The sequence below is a fragment of the Mirounga leonina genome, unplaced genomic scaffold (assembly GCF_011800145.1).
Source record: "Mirounga leonina isolate KUSES-001 unplaced genomic scaffold, KU_Mleo_1.0 Mir_168, whole genome shotgun sequence".
Classification (NCBI taxonomy): domain Eukaryota; kingdom Metazoa; phylum Chordata; class Mammalia; order Carnivora; family Phocidae; genus Mirounga; species Mirounga leonina.
The window spans coordinates 32,152,317-32,171,046 of record NW_023270426.1 but is presented as its reverse complement, the minus strand read 5'-3'; the positions used below and the strand labels follow the sequence as shown (position 1 = coordinate 32,171,046).

The following is an 18,730-nucleotide window of genomic DNA, read 5'->3' as shown; positions in this document are numbered from 1 at the left end:
GTTTTGATTTGTATTTCCCTGATGATGAGTGATATTGAACATCTTTTCATGTGTCTGTTGGCCATCTGGAAGCCTTCTTCGGAAAAATGTCTATTCATCTTGTCTGCCCATTTCTTAACTGGGTTATTGTTTTTTAGGTGTTGAGTTTGACAAGTTCTTTATAGATTCTGGATACTAACCCTCTATCAGATATGCCATTTGCAAATATCTTCTCCCATTCCATATGCTGCCTTTTAGTTTTGTTGATTATTTCCTTCACTTCGCAGAAACTTTTTATCTTGATCAAGTCCCAATAGTTCATCTTTGCTTTTGTTTCCCTTGCCTCCAGAGACTGTCTAGTAAGAAGTTGCTATGACTGAGGTCAAAGAGGTTTCTGCCTGTATTCTCTTTTAGGATTGATAGTATCCTGTCTCACATTTAGGTCTAAATCCCCTGCAAGAGGATACTGATTGAACTATGCAAATGAAAGAGAGTGCCAAGGGACAAACTGTAGAAAAAAAAAAGGGGCGACCGCTAAGAGCAGATCCCTGTGGGTATAAAATCAGAAGGGGGAGCCAGAGAAGGACATATAGAGAAGGAGTAGGGCAACCTCAAAGGTGATGTTGCTGAAGGCAAAATCTGGGGAGAGGATGGCCCACAGTGTCAGGTGCCATTCTTCCAAAGTCAAGAAGATTAAGAGCAGGTAAGAAGTCCACTCAATTGGACCATTTAGTGATCCATTTGGTGATGGGGAGTCTAGAGTCAAGAAATACATTATTACCTTAATTCTGGGCCCAGATATTTTCTTTTATACCACACTACTTCCGTATCAGTAAAACCTTTCTTCAACTTTCTTTCAAGTAATTAACCCATTAGGTTTTGTAATATGTATGGAGGAAGGGAGGATTTGTATTTGTCTACCTTTATAAAGTTAATATTTCCATTTTCCTCATACACATGATGCTCATCATATTTTGCTTCACTGTTACCTTGCTAAGGCTGTAAAGCCACAAATAAGAAGCTTGAATTCAGGAAACAACTTGCTAAATTAATACAAGACTAGAAGGATCATTGATCTTGCATCCCCTGGATCTCCTTAAGGTCAAGGAACTCTACTGATCTTTAGCTACCCACTCACATGGCAACACTCTGGGCTCAGTCATTACCTAGAGCTTCCCTCATGAACCTCTGACCTTGCCCACTCATATCCTTATCCTGACATACCTGCTCTTTCACTTCATGGGAACCACAAATCCTTCATCTTCTGCTTTTTTTCACACCCATCAGCCTGCTCCAGTCTGAACTCTTGTCTCACAGATTCTTCAGCTCCCTTGCTCTGTAGTCCTTCCATTGCACTTGCCCAGCAAAACTCAAGTGCTGAGCAGAAACACAATAGCCTGCCTTGGCTGCTCTTTTTACCCTGGCTGCTAATGCCACTGCAGCATCATGGCCTTCAGTGCTTCTCTACCCATCAGTCCTTGGATTTATCTGGCATAAGCTCCTTCATGATCTCTAAGCTGTAGTCAGTCTACAGGTACCTTCCCTCTTCTTCCCTTATGTCCTACCTGGCCTCCTACTGGACAGAGAGAAATCAAGGTAATCAGGAGGGATCTCCTTCAACTTCCTGCCCCCTTCACTATAAATATATCAATATCTGTACTCTTCCTTTTTTCCTTTTCCCTAGTTTGTAAGGCTGAGGTCTCCCTCTTCTTGTTTAGAGTTTGACCTCTGCCATGAACCACATACTGTTCTTTCTGCCCCTCTCTGCTACACCTCCAGCCTCTTCCTCTCTCTGGGCTACTTCCCCCCACCTTCTAACTATGAGAGCACTTCTCCAGTCCTGAAAGACCCACCCCTCGACCAGAGGCTCCTCTAGCTTCTGTCAAATCTATTTCTTCCCCGTCTCACCTAAACTTCTAAAAAAGGTAGCCTACCCCCTTCTTCACTGCCAGTTCCTCAGCCCACTACAGTATGGCTTCTGTCTTCCTTCCACAGCTGAAACAGGTCTCCCAGGCTATGAACAACCTCCTACCTGCCAACCCAATGGGTATTTGCTCCTCCCTACTTGCTTTGGCTACATGGATGATTACTCATTCCTCAAAACTCTCTTGACTTCTGTGATTCAACACTTTCATGATTCTTTTCCTAACTTTCACTAATCCACGCATTCATTCCAAAGGCATTTATTTGACATCTGCCAAAGTAGGATTAATCCAAGGGATTGTAAGAATCCAGAAGTGAGGAAAACGTGATGCCTACCCTCATGGAGTGTACTGTCCAGTGAGAGAGACAATATAAACAGGCAAAAAAAAAACCAAACATACCATCAGTTCTCATGATTCTTGGTCACTATATTCTATAAAGTCACTACAAACAGTGAATTAGCAAATATTAAGCCATTGCTCCTAGAGGAAATTCAGGGTCAGATTCCTACAAGCCTCTGGGCACATTTTTGTCAACTGATCAATACATAGACTTGTTTTATGTTATATTCCTGTTTAAAGACCCCTTATTCAATAATTCAATGTATATTTCTTGCTAATAATAAATTCTATACAGTATTTCCTTAGAATAAAACATGAGCTGAGAAGAGTTTAAGGCTTTCCTGATTCTGGGTATTCCCCCGAGGCCAGAGTCTCTGTTCATTAAAATCATTTCCTGAGCTGCTCTCTCATTGTGCTCCAGCATTCGGGACCACTGGCCCTACACTGATGCTTTCATTATTGTGCTGAATTTGTTTATTTCTCTCTCTCTCTCTCTCTCTCTCTCTCACACACACACACACACACACATACACACAGACTTAACATCTTTCAACTCAGGTCAAATTATCAGAGCTTATGTCTCATCCTACAAATCATCTTGACACATTTATTTCTGCTTCTCTAACTATAATTTATAGGATGTTGTGATTAAATTTGAACCTGACACATCACATTTCCCTGAGCATCAAGATGACATTGCATCAGCCAGAGATGGATGTGAAGATTACTGTGGAGTCAGTGAGGCGCCATAGTGTGGAAACAAGAGTGAGCTCCAGACTGTGACAGACCTGGGGTAGGTTATGATTGTCATTTGCTAACCAAGACTTCAGCTTAGGTACTTAACCTCTCTGAGCCGTAATTTTCTCATCTGTACAATGGGAGTAAAAGTATCTAAGAAGAATACTGTGAGGACTAAATATACATTGCATGTAAATTTCCTGGCCCATAGTCAGGGCTCAATTGATGCCAATCTTTCTTGAGACTGTTTAGTTTTTAGGACCATCTTGATGTCCACTCACCTGGGGTGATTCGCTGGGCCCACTGGAGTACAATCTGGTATTAAGAGCATCCTATGGCACTGCAGAGGGGGAAATCCTCATAGCTTAACTACAGAGGAAAGACTTAGAAGAGGAGGCAAAGATCTTGGGAAAGGAAGACATAGGTGCAGAGGGGCAACAAGCCTGTCTTTAGCATCTTAGAAAGGGGAAAATGAGATGATGAAGAAGCACAGTGATGGGAAGAAAGGGCTGGGAAAGAAAGAAAAGAACAGGCCTAGCAAGGCCATCAGCCTAAGTGGAGTAAGCAAATGGACTGTCACCATGTGAGTCACCATCCCTCGGCACCCAAAGGAGCCAGGTACCCCCTCAGATTCGGCCCCCAAGAAGGTTAACACTGAGGGGGAAGGCCAGGCAGGCCTCATCACAAGCCCGCAGAGAGGAAAGAGCTGCTCTGTGGTTTATTCCCACAGACAGGGAGAGAGATGGGGCAAAACAGAGTGTCTGGAGAAATGGGGACTCAGCTATCAGGCCTGGCTGCAGTGGGTCTGAATCCAACTGATTTGAATACAAGGACCCAGATATGAGTCAAAAGGATGCCTCTTCCATGAAAGCACTTGAACTTACAGTTACATAGTACACAAATACTGCTTAGTACAAATGTAGATTTTGAGGGTCCCTTTCAATGATGTCAGCAGTCTGCCAAAGGATTCAGAGCCCCTGGTTCAGCATAAGGTGCAACTCTGAGAAAGAGAAGAAAAACCCCACACATCTCTTATAGTTCTTTCTTCTTCAGTTTTCCAAAGGGGGAATTGGGGTCACTTCAGCTCTGGAGGGGAAAGGACCATCTCCTCCCCTCTTCCTCTGTGCCCCGGAATGGTGGAATCTGACCCTCATAATTACATTCTGGTCTCACTCAGTTTCATCTCATTCCCCACCCCCATCCCCTTTTGCCAAATTCCTCTTCCTGATGAGTCAGGGATTAAAAATGCTTGGCATCCTTGCTGAGTAAATAGTATTTGTCCACAGTGATACTGGCCAGTGGCAAACTGCCTTTGCTCTGTGAGGAGAAGGTGTAAGCACACAGTTAGCAAGTTGACTCTTTAGGACTGACAGGGCCAGGACAAGGAGCAGGATTGTGGTCCCATATGAGCATCACACTTACCATGCCCTTGGCCTTGCTTGTACTCTGCTCTGACTTAACTGGGCTGACTTGCACAGAAGAGAAGGAGAGAAGGAAGGAGGGAGGACAGGGTGGGAGGGGAAATAAATGCTGATTTCATAAATCTCCTACCATTTGATCCTACCTGTGAAGCTGTTATGATCATTCCCATTTTACAGATCCAGAGAAATCAAGTCACTTGTCAAGTTTGCAAGTGTCAGAAAAGCTAGAACTTGAACCCTTGTATTTTTAGTGGGAGCCTGTTGTCCTTTCCACCACATCAGGCTACAGATGGAAGTGAGCAGGCAATTGACTAAAATTGATTCTGCCTGCCTCAGGGCCTTAAGGAGAAGGTCTGCCCCAGATATAATGGAAGTTGCAGTGGGCATCAGACAACATTTGCCTCTTACCCCTTGACCTGGTGTCAGAACTGTCCCAGAGGGGATTTTTTGTGTTTCAGGGGATCTGTTGTGTTTGAGCCAGCTGTGGAAGAGGCATTTCCCCTGGAGTGGTGGACACAGCAGTCTCCTGCGGCCCCAGCAGATCCCACTGGGGTGGGGGTTGGGGGTGGGAGGAGCGGCCGTGACAGGAATTGTTTACTTCCTTTAGCAGGTTCTAACCATCTTAGGTGGTCGTGTTAGCTCAGGAAGCTGCAATGTTCTCTGCCATGTAGACTTTTTGTATTTTTCTCCTTTCCACAGATTCATGCATCTCTTTGAATGTTCTTTAGGACTCAGGAACCGATAGGTCATGCACTCCCAAAGATTCCATTTGTATTCAAGCCCAACATTTTATGCACACAGTTAACCGGAGTTCGGAGAAGGGAGTTCCTCAAGGTCACACAGCCAGTGAATGACAGAACCAGGGCCAGAACCAAGACAACTGACTATGATTTAGTCAGTCATTCAACAGAAATTCCTTGAGTGCTGATTATCCGGTAGTAGTAGGCCCTGAGCTAGGTGCTGGGTGCCCAATGTTTTGGTAGAAACATGCTGTGCTACTATGGCTGGTGCTTCCCTGCTCCTCCCTTCTGGATGTTTTCCATTCCCAGCCCCAGGCTAACCCCAAGACTCCCAGGGCCACTCACCAAGGCATTCCTAAAGACTTAGAAGAGGTGCCTTTGTGTGCAGCCCTTTCCTCCAAGACCCTGGAATGCACGCTACGGGACTTGCTGATTTATAGCCATGTTGCCTTTCAAAGAATTCCCTGGCCTGCGTTAAGTCAACAGATATGAGAAAAGGCTTGTTAAAAGTTCTGTCACGGGAGCCAGTTGCTCCTTGTGTTAGCAGGATGCTTTCTTTAACCCCGGGCTCCTCAGGCCTGCAACACCCTGATCCTACAATAAACTGCTCGGAATCTATGTGGAAGATTTGGAAACTCCCTGAAATATAAATGTATTCAATGCCGTATCCCACCTTGCCATTCTTTCCCAAAGCCCTATGCCTCTCTTCTCCCATTTGCTGCTTTTTGTTTTATACTGAATTGTCTTAAAGTTTTCTCTATTGACATTGACCTATTTTCTATTTTTACACTCTTGTCATTCTGCTTGTCAGCTGAGACTAGTGGCCACATCCTGTCTGTGCTTGCTGACCTTTTGGGAAAGGAATTCATTCATTCATTTGTTCATTCATTTATGTATTCGCCCATCCAGTCAACAATTCTGGCCCTCTTCTGGTTCCTGGGGATACAGCAATAGACAAAGATCCCGCTCTAGTGGCTACTGCTGGAGTGTACCACCCAGATCCCCCATTCAGGATCACACTGCTCATTCCCCAGGGGCCAGGAGTGGTGCCAGGGGCTGCCCCATGACTGACTCCTCCTGGGAATTGCCCTTGGCCAAAAGGAGCTGTGTTACCCAAGGTAACGCCCCTTCCCTGGTGCACCCTGCATCCAATGACTGGTTACCATGGGGGTATAAAGACCCAGCCCCTTTTGTTTCAATTCAAGACAGCCAGAAGCATGACCCCAGCTTCAGAGCTCCCCTTGCGATCAGCTGAGACCTGTGTTCAACTACACTCCACTCTCTGCCCAGCCCTTCTTCCTCAGTCCCTTATACCTGCTGTTCCTGGGAGCACCACTCACCCCAGAAGCATTCTGCACACAAATCTCCAGCTCAGAGGTTTTTCCCAGGGAACTTGTCCTACAGTGCCTGCCTTGGTGAAGTTTATATACTGGAAAAGGGAAATAGATAATAAACACAATAAATAGTAACACAGTATGTGAGAAGTGACATTGCTATGTAAGAAAATAGAGTGGGGTCAGGGGATCAGGGATATGGAATGGAGAGATAATTAATTTTCATTTTTGATACAGTGATCAGAATAGGCCTCTATGAGAATGTGACATCTGAACAAAAGCTTACAATTAGCAAGCTGCATGGTCAAAAGCTTCTGAATCCAAACTTGTTACTGTTATCAGTAAAGATTTTCCAGAGAAACAGAACCAATAGTGTGTGAGTGTGTATGTGTGTGTGTGTGTACATATATATTCACGCACCCCCTTAAGGAGATTTATTTCAAGGAAATGGCTCAATCTGGATTTGTTTGCTACTTCCTTATGATTAAATGTAAGTGAAATTATGTATTCTGGGCAGGAATATCAGATGTGATGACGTGGTGTTTTCATGGAATCCCATAATATGACATAGGATCTTGGTTTATCCTATTACTGGTGATGTAAACTTTTGAGCTCTTGAGTAGCGTGGTGTCTACCAGGGGTCTCTACTGTACAGTTACTCTTTTTCTCCTTTGCAGTTAATAAGGGTTTTGTGGGCAGATATTTTGAGGCTATGTAACTACTCCAATTTTTATCCACTAGTTTTAGAATCTATTGATACTTTCTGCCTAAAATAATGATCACTTTGGGTCTCAAACTGTGCTTTTCTAATTCCATAATTTCTCGAACATTTATTAGCAGGCATTATACTATAGGGAAGATTATTCTTTTCCCCTTACATGTTCATTTACTTACTAATATCAGGAAAAATGAATGGATGCCCATTTTAATCAATTGGACTTAATCTGATGCTATGATTTCATTTATATCAAATCATCCCAAACTGGACCATTTGGCACCCCTTTGAGCTATCTTCTGTGTCCTTTGGATATGTCTCCATCATTCTTTGATTACTTGCTTATCTTCTGGAATTATGAGATGTTCTAAACTTGTCTTATATTTTTCCTGTTCCAGCCCTGAAATCAATGCTGTTCCCTTCTAGTGGAGGCTGGTGTTGAGAAACCAAGGTCTGGGCTCTAGGTAGACTCTTCATTATTAGGGTCACTGCCCCCAAGCTCTCTCAGGGATAGAGCTAGGAAATATATGGATTTGTGTGTGTGATGTACATGTGTATGCATATACATAGGTAGGAAGATACAGATGTATTTGCATACATACACAGAAATGCCCATCGGTATTCATTTCTATATCTAACTCTACATACTGAGAACTCTTAAGTTTACACCGAACTCCCAATTGTAATTCTATGCCACATGATTCATTCCAGCTTTCTCCTTTTGTTTATTTATTACTCCCTTGTCTAGTGAGAAACCTGGTTCTCATCACCTTATTATATTGACTCATTTTCTTTTTTTTTTTTTTAAAGATTTTATTTATTTATTTGAGACAGAGAGAATGAGAGACAGAGAGCATGAGAGGGAGGAGGGTCAGAGGGAGAAGCAGACTCCCTGCCGAGCAGGGAGCCCGATGCAGGACTCGATCCCGGGACTCCAGGATCATGACCTGAGCCAAAGGCAGTCGCTTAACCAACTGAGCCACCCAGGCGCCCTTGACTCATTTTCTAAAATCCTCCTTATCCCCTGCTTTTAATCTATCTCCCAAATCCAGTGAGCTACCATCCCTGTTTGGCCATCTTCTTTGAGCTGCCAGAATCCTACCAGGCCAATACTCTCATTTAAATATTTGATGACAGGGCGCCTGGGTGGCTCAGATGGTTAAACGTCTGCCTTCGGCTCAGGTCATGATCCCGGCGTCCTGGGATCGAGTCCCGCATCGGGCTGCCTGCTCCTTGGGAGCCTGCTTCTCCCTCTGCCTCTCTCTCTCTCTCTCTCTGTCTCTCATGAATAAATAAATAAAATCTTTTAAAAATAAATAAATAAATAAATAAATAAATAAATAAATAAATAATTTGATCACAATGATAAAAATACAGACTTGTGCACTAATAGCCTGAACACATTTCCTTTGTAGAAAATGCTACAAAAATTATGGTATAACAGACACTTTGAAGGTGTTTGTTTTTTCAGGCAATTTTGATGGATTGGCTAAGGTGAAAGTTAGTCCGTGGCTCTGAAAGTGTTTTCTCTAAGAAAAGCTGACTACTTTGTGGGTTTAAATCTGTGGGTTGTACAACAAACGTATCACCTGAGCCATTGTCCAATGACTCCTGGTGTGCCACAAAAGAGAAAGGTGGGGCACCTGGGTGGCTCAGTTGGTTAAGCGACTGCCTTCGGCTCAGGTCATGATCCTGGAGTCTCTGGATCGAGTTCCGCATCGGGCTCCCTGCTCGGCGGGGAGCCTGCTTCTCCCTCTGACCCTCCTCCCTCTCCTGCTCTCTCTATCTCATTCTCTCTCTCAAATAAATAAATAAAATCTTTAAAAAAAAAAAAAAGAAGTAGGAGTTTGGAGGGTGCCTGGTGGCTCAGTCGGTTAAGCGTCTGCCTTCGGCTCAGGTCGTGATCCTGGAGTCCCGGGATCGAGTCCCACATCGGGCTCCCTGCTCGGCAGGGAGTCTGCTTCTCCCTCTGACCCTCCTCCCTCTCATGCTCTCTGTCTCTCATTCTCTCTCTCAAATAAATAAATAAAATCTTTAAAAAAAAAAAAAAAAGAGAAAGGTGGCCACTGTTTTCCTCCAGATTTTTACTTTGTAGGAACAATGAAATGGATGTTATGCACTTTCTAAGGAGGCTCACATTTTCTCAAAGGCCCAAAGTTAGAAAGGGAAAAAGTGTACGTGGGGTTATGGGTGGGCCTCTTAGTATGCAATTCAACAATTAAAAATTATTTAGGAATATGCTATTTAATTTGTTGCTAGTCCTTGATAGGAAAGGTATCTTTTTTTTTAAAGATTTTATTTGACAGAAAGGGAACACAAGCAGAGGGAAGGGCAGAGGGAGAGGGAGAAGCAGACTCCCTGCTGAGCAGGGAGCCAGATGCGGGGCTTGATCCCAGGACCCTGAGATCATGACCTGAGCCGAAGGCAGACGCTTAATGACTGAGCCACCCAGATGCCCCAACAGGAACGATATCTTTATAGAATTATTGACTATAGTTTCAGGAACGGTTCATACTGGAAGATCCTCTAGGCTAATCAGATATTGTTCCTTTTTCTCTTTACTACATGCATTCTGGTCTGAGCATGCTAGATGATAGTGTTAAATGATTTACTCTTAAATCTGCCCTGGAATCATTGGTGTGCTTACATGTTTAACAAAGTCAGCTTGCTTGATTTGCAATACTTGCTCATTTCTGTGGTGTAAACACTCTCACCATGGCCAGTGTTAAGCTACCAACATGACATCGCTTAAGTACGTGGTAGGAAGAGATGTACACAATCAGCTCTCATGAGTAAGCACATCCAGCCTGGGTGCCTGTGTGACCTATAAACCCGTTAGACCTACCCATCCACTTAAGCATTGTCTTCAAACTGCCGCTGACTTAGAAGGAAAAGTTCTTAGAAGGAAAGTTCTGTGCTCTGAAAAGATGAGGGTTAGGGATGTAGAATCGAGTCATTGCTTCACTGTGTTTACATGATTGACCCTGAGACATGACCGCCCTGTGTCTGCGACCAGCAGGAGGGCTCTTGCTGGAAGCACATAGGGTAGGAAGAGAATGCAAAAATATATAAAATAAGCCAATTGCTTTTTTTTTAAAGATTTTATTTATTTATTTGACACAGAGAGAGACAATGACAGAGGAAACACAAGCAGGGGCAGTGGGAGAGGGAGAAGCAGGCTTCCCACAGAGCAGGGAGCCCGACGTGGGGCTCAATCCCAGGACCCTGGGATCATGACCTAAGCCAAAGGCAGTCGCCTAACCAACTGAGCCACCCAGGTGCCCCAAGCCAATTGCTTTGAAGTCAGAATCAATCCTTATGGTAAAGCATCTGAGATCAGATGCCTCCTATGTTCTCATGGTTCTGTTCTTCCTGAAGACAAGGGTGAACTCAGAGGAAGTTCCAGCTGGGTTCCCCTTAGCAGGATTTGGAGATCTTGAGGTTAAAGGTGCCAAGCAGTAGACGCAAGCTGGACTCTGTCTCAGACATAGAGCACCTCTGACCCCCACTGGCTGCTGGCATGTGTTGCATCTTGGGGATGGCCAGTTCTTTAAACTCTTCATCTATTTCTTCTCTGGAGTGGTAGATATGTCTCCTATCATTATATTGTATATGGATTTCATTCCCTGGGATCCAAAAATGAGCCAAGAGAAAGGTCTGAGCAGTTACATTTGTGGTGGGTTTTGGTTTTTCTTGTTCTGGTCCAACAAACACCAAGTGTTGCTTCTTTGTTTATGAGAAGCCCTTCAGCTGGGTCAGCACCTGAGCCCATGCTCTCTTGTGCTCCCTGGGGGAGAGCAAAAGCACTGGCTACGTATACAAAACACTCCCTAAATCTCTGTAGGGAGCCAGGGCAGACAGTGAACGGAAGCTGGGGCCAGTGGGCCACAGAGCCCAGTCTATCATCTGGATGCCCCCTACTGAGCACATTTGAGTGTTTGATTCCATCTATTCATTCTGGTATTTCTCTGGCATCTCTCACCAGGATACCTTGGTAATCTGGTACATACATTAAAGGGAGACCAGGGAGGGGCACCTGGGTGGCTCAGTCAGTGAAGCGTCTGCTTTCGGCTCAGATCATGATCCCAGGGTCCTGGGATCGAGCCCAGCGTCGGGCTCCCTGCTCAGTGGGGAGCCTGCTTTGCCCTCTACCTCTGTCTGCCGCTCCCCCTGCTTTGCCTTCTACCTCTGTCTGCCGCTCCCCCTGCTTGTGCTCGCTCCTCTCTTTCTCTCTCTCTGTCAAATAAGTAAAATCTTAAAAAAAAAAAAAAAACCCAGGGAAAGGCAGAGTGTTGGTGGGTAAGGAGCATACTTTCCGGTGGGTTTGCTCAAACCAATTTAGCAATCTCTACTGACTGCTGACCCTGCACTAAAAAGAAAACAATTGTACATCACAGGTACTCCCAATAGGATATTTTTTTTAGTACTCTGTATTAAATTAATTTTGATTTTTTAATCGAGACCCAAATCCAGTTGTTAATCCCCTTTTCAGAAGATTTATATTGTTATTTCTAGCTTAGTCTTCTCTCACTGTTTTGAATCATCACCCAAGTGTGACTGTCCCTGCTGAATAGCAATATTCTTGTCTCTCAGTGTCTTACTTTCAAAGACAAAATTCAGGGTTTCTTATCTCGAAGAACAGCTTTCTGTCTTGTTTCTCACGGCCAGCAGAGGGCGCCAGGGTAAGGCGTGGTAAGGTACCCTAGTGGTTGATAACACAGGAGTGTGAGATTAGGCAGGAGTGTGAGATTGGGCTACTCCCAAGGGGTGAAAGATCCCCTACCTCTCCAGAGAAGTGACATTTCACCTGAGGGTTTCCCAGCACACACACAAAGGGCCTGAGAAATAGAGCTACATCTCCTGGGACCCACAGGTAAAATAATCCTGATTTGGGACTGAGAAGAGCTTTGCAACCACATCCACCCCTGGCAGGTGAGAGAAAGCAGGTTAGTGCTTCTTTGGAGAACCATAAAAACAAAGGAGAAAGCAGCTGAATCTTGGATCGGGGTGATTATTCATCATCATCACAAAACTCGGGGCTGGGGTGTGGGGAGCAGAGATACTTGGGAGATCAGGGACCGACTCAAGCTCTATGGTTGATAAACTATATGAATATGATTTTGTCACCTATCACATTTTTTCCTGTTCTGTTTCTTCCTGTCCTGTAGATAATCCCTAAATTGTATAAAAGTAATCTCTTCGACTTAGTAAAATGTATATTATAGTCATACATAGTACTCTGTGAGTTTTGAATGGCCAGTCTGATGATCAGAAAACTTTATAAAGTTTCTTGGCATGTTGCAATGGCATCTTCAACCACTGTCTATGTGCCTTTGCTAAAAATTAACTTGTGGGTCAGTTTTACTTCTTAATACTGGGTAAGACTGAGCAATAAAAAGCTATGGTATACCTATCATGTCCAAGGAGCACACAAGGCAATGCAAGGGTTACAGATAAATACAAAATATGGTCCCTGAATACAAGAGGCTGACTGCCCTACTAGGAAGAGGCGGCATGGCCCAAAAACATACCAAAGAAGTATCAAGTAATCTATTTAATGACAATGATGGTAATAGTACTAACTACTGTGTATTGAGTGTTTATTCTTTTCCAATCACCGTGCTAAATGCTTTATATACATTTTCTCACTAAATCCTCAAAACTTGGGTGCCTGGGTGGCTCAGATGGTTAAGCGTCTGCCTTCGGCTCAGGTCATGATCCCAAGGTCCTGGGATCGAGTCCCGCATCGGGCTCCCTGCTCCGCGGGAAGCCTGCTTCTCCCTCTGCCTCTCTCTCTCTCTCTCTGTCTCTCATGAATAAATAAATAAATAAAATCTTTTTAAAAAAAAAATAAATAAATCCTCAAAACTTCTTTATGAGGTAGGTACTATTATTATTGTCATCTTAAGAATAAAGTAACCAAGACACACAAAGTTTAAATAACTTGCCAGGATGTGATTCCAGGCTGTCTGACACCCAAGACCATGCCCTTAGAGATCCAGCGATCTATAGTGCCTCGTGAGAGCAGTGGGAGTTCTAAGGTAGGAGATCGGTGTGGGCTAGAGGAGGCCTTCTTGGAGGAGGGCTTGGCAAGAGGGCCAAGTGTGGGCTCGGGGGATAACGTGGAGAAGGAGAGGGAGTGGGAGCACATACAGGCAGAGAACTGAAAGTGCACAAGGTAGGTTGGGCTTCCAGGAGTAAAGCTGCTGCCTGCTGCAGGTGCTTGTGCATGTACATAAGTGAGCGGCAAATGGTCGCTTGGGAAAAGCAGGTTGAAGGCAGGTAATGGAAGGACCTCCTGGAATAACACCTTTAGAAACTGGGGCTGAAAAAGGTAGAATTGGAACCAAGACAGACAATAAGTAGATCACTCCAGTGTTTCTCCATGTGAGGCAATGAAGGAAAGTCCTTGAGTGCTGGGCAGGAAATGACAATAGGAGAGGAGATGTCCCCAGTGGGACCTGGCTAAATTCTGACCCCAGGCACTTTATATTCTAATCCCTATCAGGAAGTATCAACCACTAGTGTATTTTACAATTTTGGCACATTCACCTAAAAAACAAAAACTATCTCTGACAGGTACTTTTTTTTTAAGATTTTATTTATTTGTCAGAGAGAGAGAGAGAGCAGGTGCACACAAGCAGGGGGGAGGGGCAGACAGAAGGAGAAGCAGGCTCACCGCTGGGCAGGCTCCCTGCTGAGCAAGGAGCCCAATGCAGGACTCGATCCCAGGACCCTGGGATCATGACCTGAGCCAAAAGGCAGACGCTTAACCGACTGAGCTACCCAGGCGCCCCCTGACAGGTATTTTATTAAGTCCTTTTCATATCCCTGTCCCTGTCACAACAAGTGGGCTTAGGAATTATTACCACCACCATCATCATCATCACTATGTTACTGATGGGGAAACTGAGGCTCAGAGAGCACATGACTTACTAAGAACCTCCCAAATAGGAAATAACCAAGACAAAGCTCAAAACCGGATCATAGTACTCCAGGACAGTCACGAATGCACTCTGCAAATATTGACTGAGCAGTCACAATATGCCATGTGCCTGATGTTGAGTGTCCAGAGATAAGTCACTCTATCCACCGCTTTAGGGAGCTCACAGCATTTAAGGGAATAAAGCCATACAATTGCTAATGATAGATGAAAAAGTCTATTCCAAGCGTCTCAACATTTGTAATTGGGATGAATGTGTATATAAAAATGAGAGCACTTTCTAAAAGTAAAAAGGTTAATTCACACGCAATTTCTTTCTCTCTCACTTCATGCCTGGGAAGAGCTGAAAAGGGCCAGCTGCCCTTCCTACAGAGTGCGACCAAAATGGGATGAGTCTGATTTGTAGTTGGCCAAGAAAGTCGTTCTCACCACTTCAGTCGCTGCTTTAGGAGAGGAGGCAAGTGCTGACTGTTACCAGCCCGCCCCCTGCTGGAGCCAAGCAGAACTAACCCACAATTCCAGGGAAGAGGCTCCTGTGGGCAATCTAGTAAGACCGTTCTCTTCTTTGGACCTTAGGGTGTGTGTTGACACTCCATAATTGCTCCCAGCCACCCCTTTTAATAGATTTAGCTTGGTGAAATGGGACCCTGAGGAGGCTTTTGGGAAAAGAAGTCATAAAGATTTTGTAAGCTGTGGAGTCAGACAGACCTAAGCACATTTCTAACTTGGCCACTCACTTGCTATGTCATTTTAAACATACTAGTCAGCCTTTCCAAACCTGTTGCATTGCCTGTAACATGAGATTCCTGGCCATCAAATATGTGTTGAATGAATGAATGAAGAGAATGCATGAATACATTTTTGGTGGTTGGATTAGAAAAAAAAAAAAAAAATATATATATATATATACATTTATATACATATATATATAAAAAACACACACACATATATATAATATATATATATATAAGAACTTTATATATATTTTAAATATATATAAAGCACCTGTTGTAGCGTATGACACCAAGCAAAAATAAATGGTAGCTAGGAGGTATTATCAGTAGAGCAGAATTATAACCAAAACCAAGTTCATATGCCTGCCATACAGCAAAGCTGATCACTGAGACAGTGAGTATGCAGCAAGGAAAGGGTTTACTGGAGAGACAGCCAGATGAGGAGATGGAAGGGCAAGCGCCAAATCTACCTCCCCTGAGATTAGAACAAGTTTTACAATCATAGCGGTTGGGATTATATACACATTGAAGAAAAGGGTGGGGAAATGTAATACTATTCATGAAGAAAGATGGAACATCTACACTGAGCAAACATCTATGAAACATACATCCCATGTTCACTTTGGGGTGGAGATTTAACATTAAAATGAGGCAAAATTTGGCCCCTGACATCAGGAAGTGATCTGTAAGACAAGGAGAGGGCTGTGCACATGCTCCAAAAGTTGGTATAAACTGGATGGGGTCTAGGGCTCCTTATCTCTAGGAAAGAATGCAGAGCCTAGCTTGTTTGTAGGCTAGAATCATATCAGTGACCTTCATTTGTGTCAGCCCAGGCCTCTGTGGAGACAGCTAGTGGATTTGTTAGTGAGGTCTGAAAAGAAACAATAGCTGATTAGGGAGAAACAAGTCTCTGAAAAACAAGCTTTAAATTTTCTCTTAGTCTCAACCTCCTTAACCCTATGGGGCACAGTTTCAGAAGTTATATAGGAATCTAGTGGGAATTTTTGGAGGAATAACCCATGGATTCTTGCATTTAAGCCTTATAACAATTCTAAAAGCCAAATACTATTATTTCTTCATGTTGCAGATAAAGAAAATAAGGTTCAGCAAGTTCAAGTATGGTAGACACCGGTGGTTATCTACCTAATACTCTTTCTTCCTTGTGGTCAGAGTTCACTTTTATTCAAATGCCCATCTCTCCCCAGGTGGCTTTGGCTTATATACAGATTCTAGAGGCCAGTCACGGGAATCCCATTCTCCTTACTGGAGATTGGCTTAGGTGGAACAAGGGACCTAGTTATGATCAACAAATCATGAAATGAGGTGTGCTGGGGTGGGGGGGATCCTGGGAAAGGATTAGTAGCTAATAAAAAGAGACACATAGGAAGGAAAATTTCCATTTTTTTCCTTCAGATATTGTGTCTGGATGTAACTCAGAGAACCAAATAGCTAAAGACAATACCAATACATATAAGATGGCCGAGTAGGAAGATGGACAGAACCTGCATTCTTTGTGATCTTATCAAGCTATTGAATCAACCAATCCTACAGAAGTTCTATCCTGACTTCTTAATATATGAGATAGTTGAGTTCTTCTTTTTAAGCCTTTGAGGCTTAATTTCCTATTACTTGCACTGAAAAGCTTCTTAACAGATTGATTAAGTAACTTGGTGAAGTTCACACATCTAGCAAATAGAAGATCTACCTCTTAATTTCCCCACCCTCCTACCCTCCCCCCTCCCCCCCAGTTCAGGTCCTCTGGACAGGCCTGGGAGTCCAGGAGTGGGAACCCTGAACAGCATCAGGACTCTGGTGCCTCTGAAGAGTCACTGACTAGAAGAGGAGGAGACACAGAAAACTGGATTGGATCATTCCTGGGATGACTCCTGTAGCCATTCCTATTCTTCATACCAATGTTCTTCCAGATCTGAGAAACCCACCTCCTTAAGAATTTCTTGTCTACTCTGGGGGTGCCTGAAGGCTCAGTCGGTTAAACATCTGCCTTCAGCTCAGGTCATGATCTTGGGGTCCTGGGATTGAGCCCTGCATTGAGCCGCACATGTAGCTCCCTGCTCAGCAGGGAGTCAGCTTCTCCCTCTCCCTCTGCCCCTCCCCACCACTCATGCTCTCTTGCGCGCACACTCTCTTTCAAATAAATAAATAAAATCTTTTTAAAAAAATTTTTGGGGCGCCTGGGTGGCTCAGTCAGTTAAGCGTCTGCCTTTGGCTCAGGTCATGATCCCGGGCCCTGGGATTGGGCCCTGCGTCGGGCTCCCTGCTCAGCGGGAAGCCTGCTTCTCCCTTTCCCACCACCCCCTGCTTGTGTTCCCTCTCTCGCTGTGTCTCTCTCTGTCAAATAAATAAAATCTTAAAAAAAATAAATAATTTTTTAAAAGGTTTTCTTATCTGCTTTTTTCCTCTCTGATTCACCCTCCCTACATTGCTTATAAAACTTTCTTGCCATGAATTCTTAAGAGTTGACTGCTCTAAATTACTTTTATCACAAAGTTCTAGGACAATTATGGTTACAAATGCTTTTACTTTTGACCAATGTTGAACACTGTGGATATGCCCAACTAAGAAATAAAAACTTGACGACTTATTTTTAAAAACAATTTTCAGAGGAAAGTTGTGGAGCCATATATAAGGTCATCTTTTTTCCTTTGAAAATGAGTAGGAAGCAGCGTGAGTTTTGATTCATTGAGTTATCAGGGTTAATCCTTTAAATATAATTTTCAACATGTTTTCAAAGGTTAGGAAGCCATTTGTGCATTGTCTAAGCTCCACTTTCCAGCACAGATCATCCTGAATGAGTAATAATGGATCTTTTCTTGTTTCTCCCTACATCCCACCCTGACCTCAGATTGTAGATGACATGATACCCTCTGAGAAAGGAATGTAGCACAAGTTTTGTTCTGTTTTCCCGGAAAAATAGTTCTGCTTTACACAGCCTTAGCTGGCATCATACTAACACTATCTTCAAACACCACCTAAATATTGCACAAAATATCTAAAGCAATTGTCTGAAGGCACTGGAGACAACAAATCCAGACCGGACTTGAAGGAAAGTCCATGACGTGAGTTCCACATTCCTCCCAGATATTTTCCTACAGACATTTGCAAATTGCAGAACAGGGGCATACAACAATAGTCTCACTGGACTGAAGAGGCAGAAGTCAGAGTTTGGAGTAGCTTGGAGTTTGCTACTTGGGGAGCCAAGTCCTGGAGGAGGGAGGTGAGCAGAGAAGGACACTGAAATTCTGCATATACATTCCCTCTGAAATCAGAGATCTCAGTAGTACTAGGGAGGCAGAAGTCATAATTAAAGCCTTACTAAGATAGCTTGGCACAAATCCCAGGCTTTGAATCAAAACCTCAAGAGTCCTGCCCTGAGAATAAGAGGCATGCTGTAGGAATAAGGACAAATCCCTTAGGAACAGGAAAAAACTGAAATGGACTACCCCAAGAAGCATAAAATCAAGTTTTCTCAAGATCTCGACGATCTACCTGTCAGAAGAAAACTTAACCTTGGAAGAGGGTAACATCATCTCAAGTCTTTACAATTTTTCATTGATGACTTCTGGCATTTAACCAAATATGATGATGCCTGTGAAAATATAATAAAAAATAAAGGGGATCAAATTACTGAAATCCATGTAAAAAATATGGATAATAGAAAAAGATTTATAGGCGACACAGATATTGACATTAGTCCATGAGTAGTTTAAAATAATAATGATTAATATGTTCAAGAAAATGTAGGAAAAAGGGATGCCTGGGTGGCTCAGTCAGTTAAGCGGCTGCCTTCGGCTCAGGTCATGATCCCAAGCCTGCTCCCTCTGCCTGCCACTCCCCCTGCTTG

General features: G+C 43.6%; 1 protein-coding gene across 1 annotated transcript in view; it reads left to right on the top strand.

Moving 5' to 3' along the window:
* ANKRD55 (ankyrin repeat domain 55) overlaps positions 1–18,730 on the top strand; it is a 267,455-nt gene that overhangs the window by 136,811 nt on the left and 111,914 nt on the right. The window contains exon 5 of the mRNA XM_035014447.1: positions 2,882–3,036. The gene's annotated coding sequence lies outside the window, so the exon portion shown is untranslated. The remainder of the gene's footprint in view (positions 1–2,881; positions 3,037–18,730) is intronic.